The following is a 7015-nucleotide window of genomic DNA, read 5'->3' on the forward strand; positions in this document are numbered from 1 at the left end:
CGGGCAGGGGTGTTTGTTTGGACTGGAGAAGGGAGGCGGCGGGCAAAGCGCACGTCGAGCGGGGGAGCGGCGCTGCCTGTGGAGATCCGCGGAGGCCGACAGGATTCGTTGGCTACCGTCCCCGCTGCCGTGCACTGGGTGAGGGGTCCTGTCAGATGGGCCGTTGTGAGGGCGTGACGACCCCAGTGGTCGAGAGGCCGCATTCGGAGAAGGCTAAAGGGGGTAAAAGGGCCGCCTAGGCTGTGGGCCTTCGAGCAGGCTTTGACCTCGGTTGTTCCTGGCCCATTTCTACCGAGTTTGAGGGATGAGCTAGGACAGGCTCCATCTATCTCCGAAATGGCCGTCGCTCATTTTTCTCATTATGATTTCGATTGCACAGTCAGCCTTCTGTCCGGGTCTTTTCTGGCGCGCGAGTGTTGCCGGGATAGCACTTTCTTGCGTTCTTCTGTCAGTTTTTTCCCCCTGTTCGGTGCCTTTTCCCCTGATCCCCGCTATCCCCCCCCTCACCTCCCCTTTGCCACTTGGGCAACAAAGCTCATTGTTTCTACCCACTCTGCGCTTGCGCGTCGCCACGCGCAGCCTCTACTGCTGCGCCTGCGCGTTTCTGCGGATGTTGGGTTTGGGGAGAAAAGGGACTGACAGGCTGGCGGTGTCCCGGGGGAGCACTCTGTAACGGTCGAACGGCTTGTATCTTTTTCAACCTTTTCCATTTCTTTACCATTCCTTCCCCTTTATTTTAAGCTTTATCACGTCCTCCAGATAGGGTCCTTGTTCGGGGGCGCTGGAAACACACAAGCAAGGCTTTAGCTAGATAATAAGGCCCATTCAATTCTTAGGATTTGATACTGGTCTTTTTACCCTTCGTTAATATATGCTTATTTTCCACCACTACTACCTCGGGGAAAGGAAAGAGGGAAGGATGGCAGGACTTCTGGTGAGGTTAATTTATAAAACGTTGCAGCAGCCCGAGATAATTTTCTAATGTGTGCTAAAAGATTTGATTTATCTTACTTTACCTGACTTTGCAGCCCCAAATCCTACAACGAATTTGGTTTTCAGTTTGCTGACAGCCTTTGACTCTCATTTCAGTGAACGTTCATTTTGCGTGTGCTGGCTGAGCGTTTCTTGTATCAAGGTAGCACGTTTTTCACTCGTTTCTTTGAGCAGTTGATAGGTGTTGGTTCATTAAGTAGCTCTGAAAATTCAGCTGTATGTTGTTTCAACTAGAAAAAAGGTCTATGCAAGGCCTTTAATGAGATCCAGCACTTACTGTTCTGTGGTTCTGGTTTGTGAATGACGGGATATTGAGAACAGTCTCTTTGTGTTAGTCAATGACCTTGAACAAAACCATTCTCACAAATATGTATCGCAAAGATAGGTAACTTTGAAAAAAATTATACCCTATTTGTTTCTTTAGGGGATGGGGGGAATGTCGATTCACTGTAATGGTTAAAGGCTGTGCATATTGGTCCTTGAGAACTCAAACTGAGGTAGGTAATTTCTATCCTCTTTGGGACAGAGTAAGTTTATACCAGGATTTCCCTCCAGTAAACAATAAATCTTATTCAGGCTTATCACTTTATAAGCCTAGATAGCGTTGCCTTCATTTTAATGGAATTTATACAGTGTCTACTGCTTACAATTTTAATGGGTATTGTGGAAGATTGAAGGGAGTATAGCAACCTTTTGGACTTTCACATCTTTTTATAATTTATAAAGTATTTTCACATAACATCGTGTGAACTGGAACAAGTTTTTTCTTACCTATTTTAAAGTTGAGAAAACAGGAACTTGACAGATTATTTGGCAAGTATATATCATTTAATAATGCTAGGCATTGTTCTAAGTACCTTTATAAATATTAATTAAACTATGTGTGGTGGCTGGATTTTGTGAAACTCAGCACTTCTGTGGTGAAATATAAGGCCTAATATGGTGGCAAACACCTTTGATCCTAGTATTCAGGAAGCAGAGACAGATCTCTGAGTTCAAGACCAACCATAGGTACATGGTGAGGTGGGGGATGGGACAGATACTTGAAATATGGCAAGCTCAACTAAAGGACTAGAAAAGTAATTTCTAGTTAAAATGACTTTAGAGTAGTGTTTCTGCTTTTGATTAAAATGATGAAGAATGGTGAGCCATCCTTCCTTTTACCAAATTGCCTTTAGAACATTAGAGATGAGTGTTATAAGCATTAGAGTTTTTAATTTTGTCTTGTTGTAGTGCAACAACTAACATGTCCAGCCCTTTGATAAATTACTTCCTTAGTAGCTGGACTTGTCGCCACACTGGCCGGTCCTAGCCTTTGGTTAGGATTATTCTTGTTTCACTCCTACAGGTATAAGACCTGTGATTTTTAACTTGTACCTTCCTTTAGAGGCTTAATTGTTCTAAATGATTATCTGAGCTTGATTAAATCATGTTTATAATCCTAGCATTTAGGAGGTTGAGGTGGGAGAATTACCCCAAGTTTGAGGCCATCCTGAGTTAGTGTGACTTTCTCAAAAAGAGTAAATACAGGAGGCAGAAGCAGGTGGGGTCTGTGAGTTTGAGACTAGGCTATTCTACATAGCAAGTTACAGGTGAGCCAGGGAGACATTGTGAGCCCCTGTCTAAAAATAAGTAAACACCAGTGCTACATTGCTGTAATCCCAGCACTTGGGAGGTAGAGGCAGAGGTTCAAGAAGTTCAAGGCTGCTCTTGGTTTACAAGATTCTATTTGGGGAAAAAGACTGAAGTTGTGGCTCAGCTGTTGAGTACTTTGCTCTTAATAGTGGTTTTTTTTAAAGAGACTTTTTAGGTTATGCCTCTGAGTGTGTGTTTGTGCATGTGCCTGCTACAAAGATCAGAGTGGGATCCTGGAACCAGAGCTAACAATGGTTGTGAGCTACCATGTGAGTGCTAGGAACTGAAGCACTACAAGTGCTCTCAGCTGCTGAAGCACCTCTTCAGCCCTAGATACTTAGAATTTTTACCCATTTTACATGTGAGGAAGGTGAGACTCAAATTATATAACTTATTACACAACTAATAAGAATAAAACAGACTAATAATGATGAAACAGGTTTGTTGTATAATCTTTTGAGCCAGCCTGGATCTGCCTTTGTGTGCTAGGATCAAAGGCATGCTCCATCCAGCACTGTCTACCTAACCTGTAGCTACTTCCGCTTGCTTGCTCCTCCCTCCCTTCTTTTTGAAAATAAGTCTTGGATACATACATATACATTGGTATATACTATGTATATGTGACCTTTTTAAAGATATTTTATGTATATGTATAATTATCTTATGTGTATTTCTATGCTGTCTTCATCGGATCCCATTACAGATTGTAGTTGCTGGGAATTGAACTCGGGACCTCTGGAAAAGCAGCCAGTGCTCTTAACTTATGAGCCATTTCTCCAGCCCACACCCTCCCACTCCACTCCCCCCTCCCACCTAACCTTTTAAACTCCACATTCTCCCATTTCAGTCTCCCCAAAGTACTAAGGTGATTGGTGTGCTTCACCATGTCTCGCTCTTAGGACGCTCTTGTAGTTATATCCTTGTAGTATCAAACATGATGACAGAAATTTAATGCTTCCCCAAAAGGACTAATGAAAATAGTTTTCTCTTGTGAATTTTGTTTTGTTTTTGAGACAAGGTCTATTGCATATCCCAGGCTGGCCTAAAACTTAATATGGCCTCAAACTCAGGGCTTTTCTCCCTCAATCCTTGAGTGCTAGAATAGGCATCACTTTGCCTGGTAGAATATTTACTTTTATTTAACACCTGAAGAGACTGGTAGACTAATACATAAAATGTTCAGGGGGTGAGTGGGGGCTGGAGCTATGACTCAGTGGTTAAGAGCACTGACTGCTCTTCTGAAGGTCCTGAGTTCAATTCCCAGCAAGCACGTGGTGGCTCACAACCATCTGTAATGGGATCTGATGCCCTCTTCTGGTGCATCTGAAGACAGCAACAGTGTACTTAGATATAATAATAAATCTTTTTTTAAAAGTATGGGGGCGAGGGGCATAGAGTGCACATAAAGCTAAGGAGTCACAGAAGAAAGGTTAATGCCTTTCAAGGCAAATTAATGAAACAGAAGATAATTCTATTTGAATTTTAGTGACAATTCTTAAGAGCTTACTAGTGGAGAAAGACAATAAAACCATATATTTTAAGTTTTAATAGAACTATAAAAGGACACTGCTGGAACATAGAATTTCAGGTAGAAATAAGAGATCAAATAAGCTCCTAACTTGTAGTGGTTGGCTGATTTCTAAGCAGCATTAATTGAAAAAAATTAACAAAAGTCTAGTAAAATTTATAAATCTGGGGCTGGAGAGATGGCTCAGCTGTTAAGAGCATTGTCTGCTTTTCAGAGGTCCTGAGTTCAGTTCCCAACAACCATATGGTGGCTCACAACCATCTGTAATGGGATCTGATGCCCTCTTCTGGTGTGTCTCGAGAGTGACAGTGTACTCACATAATGTGAATAAAAATCTTTAGGGGCGGGCGTGGTGGCGCACTCGGGAGGCAGAGGCAGGCAAATTTCTGAGTTCCAAGCCAGCCTGGTCTACAAAGTGAGTTCCAGTACAGCCAACCAGGGCTATACAGAGAAACCCTGTCTCCAAAAAACAACAAAAAAAAATTCTAAATCTAAATTTTAAAATACAGCCATCTTCTTTTCCCCTACCTCATGTAACACGGGAATAAGCTCTCTAAATCCCTAGTCAGCTCCCACCCCTGTTGGTTACTTCGTTTTTGTGGTGCTGGGGATTTAGAACCCCAAAATAGGGAACCCTCTAACACTGGGCTATATTCCCAACCCAATGGACCTCCTCTTTCTTTTTTCTTTATTTTTATTAAATAATAAAATTTCAAAACTTATCTTGATAGCTGTTTCATCTTATGCAGACTAGCCTTGAACTCATGCTAATCTGATCTTCCTGCTCTGCCTCTTTTTTTGGAAGGGGGGGTTCGAGACAGGGTTTCTCTGTATAGCCCTGGTTGTCCTGGAACTCACTGGTCTAGAACTCAGAAGTCTGCCTGCCTCTGCCTCCCAAGTGCTGGGATTAAAGGCGTGCGCCACCACGCCCGGCTAAATTCAGGCAATCTTTAGAAAAATAGTACTCTTAAATCTATGTTAGAAAGAGGAGCTGGAGAGATAATTCTGGTAACAATCTGGCTATTCTATAATGAGAAGAAAATAAAAAACAATCTACCTTCTAGGAGCCCTGCATCTTCACGTCTTTTTTAGAAGACCAGCTTCTCGTGCACTAGGAATGGATCCTGATTGCTGTTGGCAGTAATGATCCTGGCATCTTCTATAGGAAGTGCTGCTCTTCCCTTGCTTCAAGGGCTATGTGAGTTGTTGCCAGGATTATGTCTCCTCCAAAGAGGCATGCAACAAGTGTAGTTTGTTGTGTTTCTCTGAGCCTACATATAAATAGAACAAGATATACAAATATCAGACTTTTTCTGTGTGCGCATCTGTGACCCATCTCTTTTCTGTTAGATGTGAATGACAGTAAATTCATGTGCATTAAATTAATAGTAAAATTCAAATGTATCAAATTAAGAGAAGATAATATAAGAAACAAGGATGAATGTCAAGCATGGTGAGGTTTGTAATGTCAGTTACTATGAAGGTCAGAAAGGAGAGTCTCTAGTTCGCAGGTACCCTAATTTACAAAGACTTAAGAGACCTAGAAATAGATGACTTGTGGTTTGGAGCACTCCTTAGTCTTGCAGAGGATCTGAGTTTAATTCCCAGCATCTACATGATGGCGCCCAACTACCCTGTCTCCAATTCCAAAGGATCTGATGCCCTTTTCTGACCTCCACAGGCTCTGAAAGAGCTAGCAAGGGCTGTAAGTCAATGGAAGAGTGCTTTTTTTTTGTTTCAAAGATACATACTAGGGCACGCGGGAGAACTGGTCCTACCACTGCTCCGCCCTGAGGTGCAGTCTGTACCCAAACCCTTCTCCACCTTGGGCAGGCGGGAAAGGTAGTCCTGCCTCTTGCCAACTGCAGCATTGGATGAGCTAGCTGGGCCAGTGCTGGAGCTGGCGGGCTGACCAACTCAGCTAACATCCAGGCCCAGATCCAGGACTTTGAGTTAGGAGCTTTCATCTTCCCCATCTATGAACTGCTGGAGTTGGTCCTGCAGATCCAAAGTTGCAGGGTTTCCACAGAGCAACAACAGGATATAGGAGTCTGAAGATTCCAATGTTGATAGTGTAGCAGAAGCTGAGGCCACAAACCAGAGCAGACAAAGGGGTATATATACTATGTGACACACTACAACTTCAACAAGATGGTTTGGTATGTGTGTGCTTCTTTTGAGGGTAGGTTGCAAGAGCAGAAGACAGATAGGGAGTGACAGGGAGATGAGTGGGATTGGGGTACATGATGTGAAATTCACAAAGAATGAATAAAAAGTTAAAAACAAGGGGCTGGAGAGATGGCTCCAGTTAAGAGGATATACATCTCTTGCAGGCCACCAGAGTTGAGTTTTCAGCACTCATCAGGTGACTCAATGCCTAAAAACTCCAGATCCAGGTGATGCAGTGCACTCCTCTGGCTTCTGTAGGCACCTGCACTTACACATACACCTAGTGAAAATACAAGAAAAAATAATGTATGCTAGCTGGTTGTGGTAACAAAGGCCTGTAACCTCAGTATTCAGGAGGCTGAGGCAGGAGGATCATGAGATCAAGGGTAGCCTAGGTTATGTAAAGAGACCCTATCTAATTACTCTACTCTCAACAGAAGAACTGAGTGCATGCTTGGTAGTACAGGATTTACCTGGCTTGTGCCCTGGGTGTAGTCCCCAGCACAAATAAAAGAAAAACCGTTTAACCCATAGGAAAATAACTAAGAAAATTATACATGGAATTAGGATGGAAAATGTAAAACCAAACATCAGTCATCAAAAAGTTTTAAAAGCGTGGTGGCGCACGCCTTTAATCCCAGCACTCGGGAGGCAGAGGCAGGCAGATTTCTGAGTTCGAGGCCAGCCTGG

The 7015-nt window shown here is 43.0% G+C and overlaps 1 protein-coding gene across 2 annotated transcripts in view; it reads left to right on the top strand.

The window, feature by feature from the left end:
* Positions 1 to 7015, top strand: part of Paip2 (poly(A) binding protein interacting protein 2) — a 17474-nt gene continuing 10459 nt past the window's right edge. The window contains exon 1 of one of the 2 annotated variants that reach the window (XM_021150230.2): positions 1 to 138. The gene's annotated coding sequence lies outside the window, so the exon portion shown is untranslated. Of the gene's footprint in view, positions 139 to 5284; positions 5355 to 7015 lie in introns of those variants that run through there. The other variant, XM_029471868.1, reaches the window with a different exon arrangement.

The sequence above is a fragment of the Mus caroli genome, chromosome 18 (assembly GCF_900094665.2).
Source record: "Mus caroli chromosome 18, CAROLI_EIJ_v1.1, whole genome shotgun sequence".
Taxonomy (NCBI): Eukaryota; Metazoa; Chordata; class Mammalia; order Rodentia; family Muridae; genus Mus; species Mus caroli.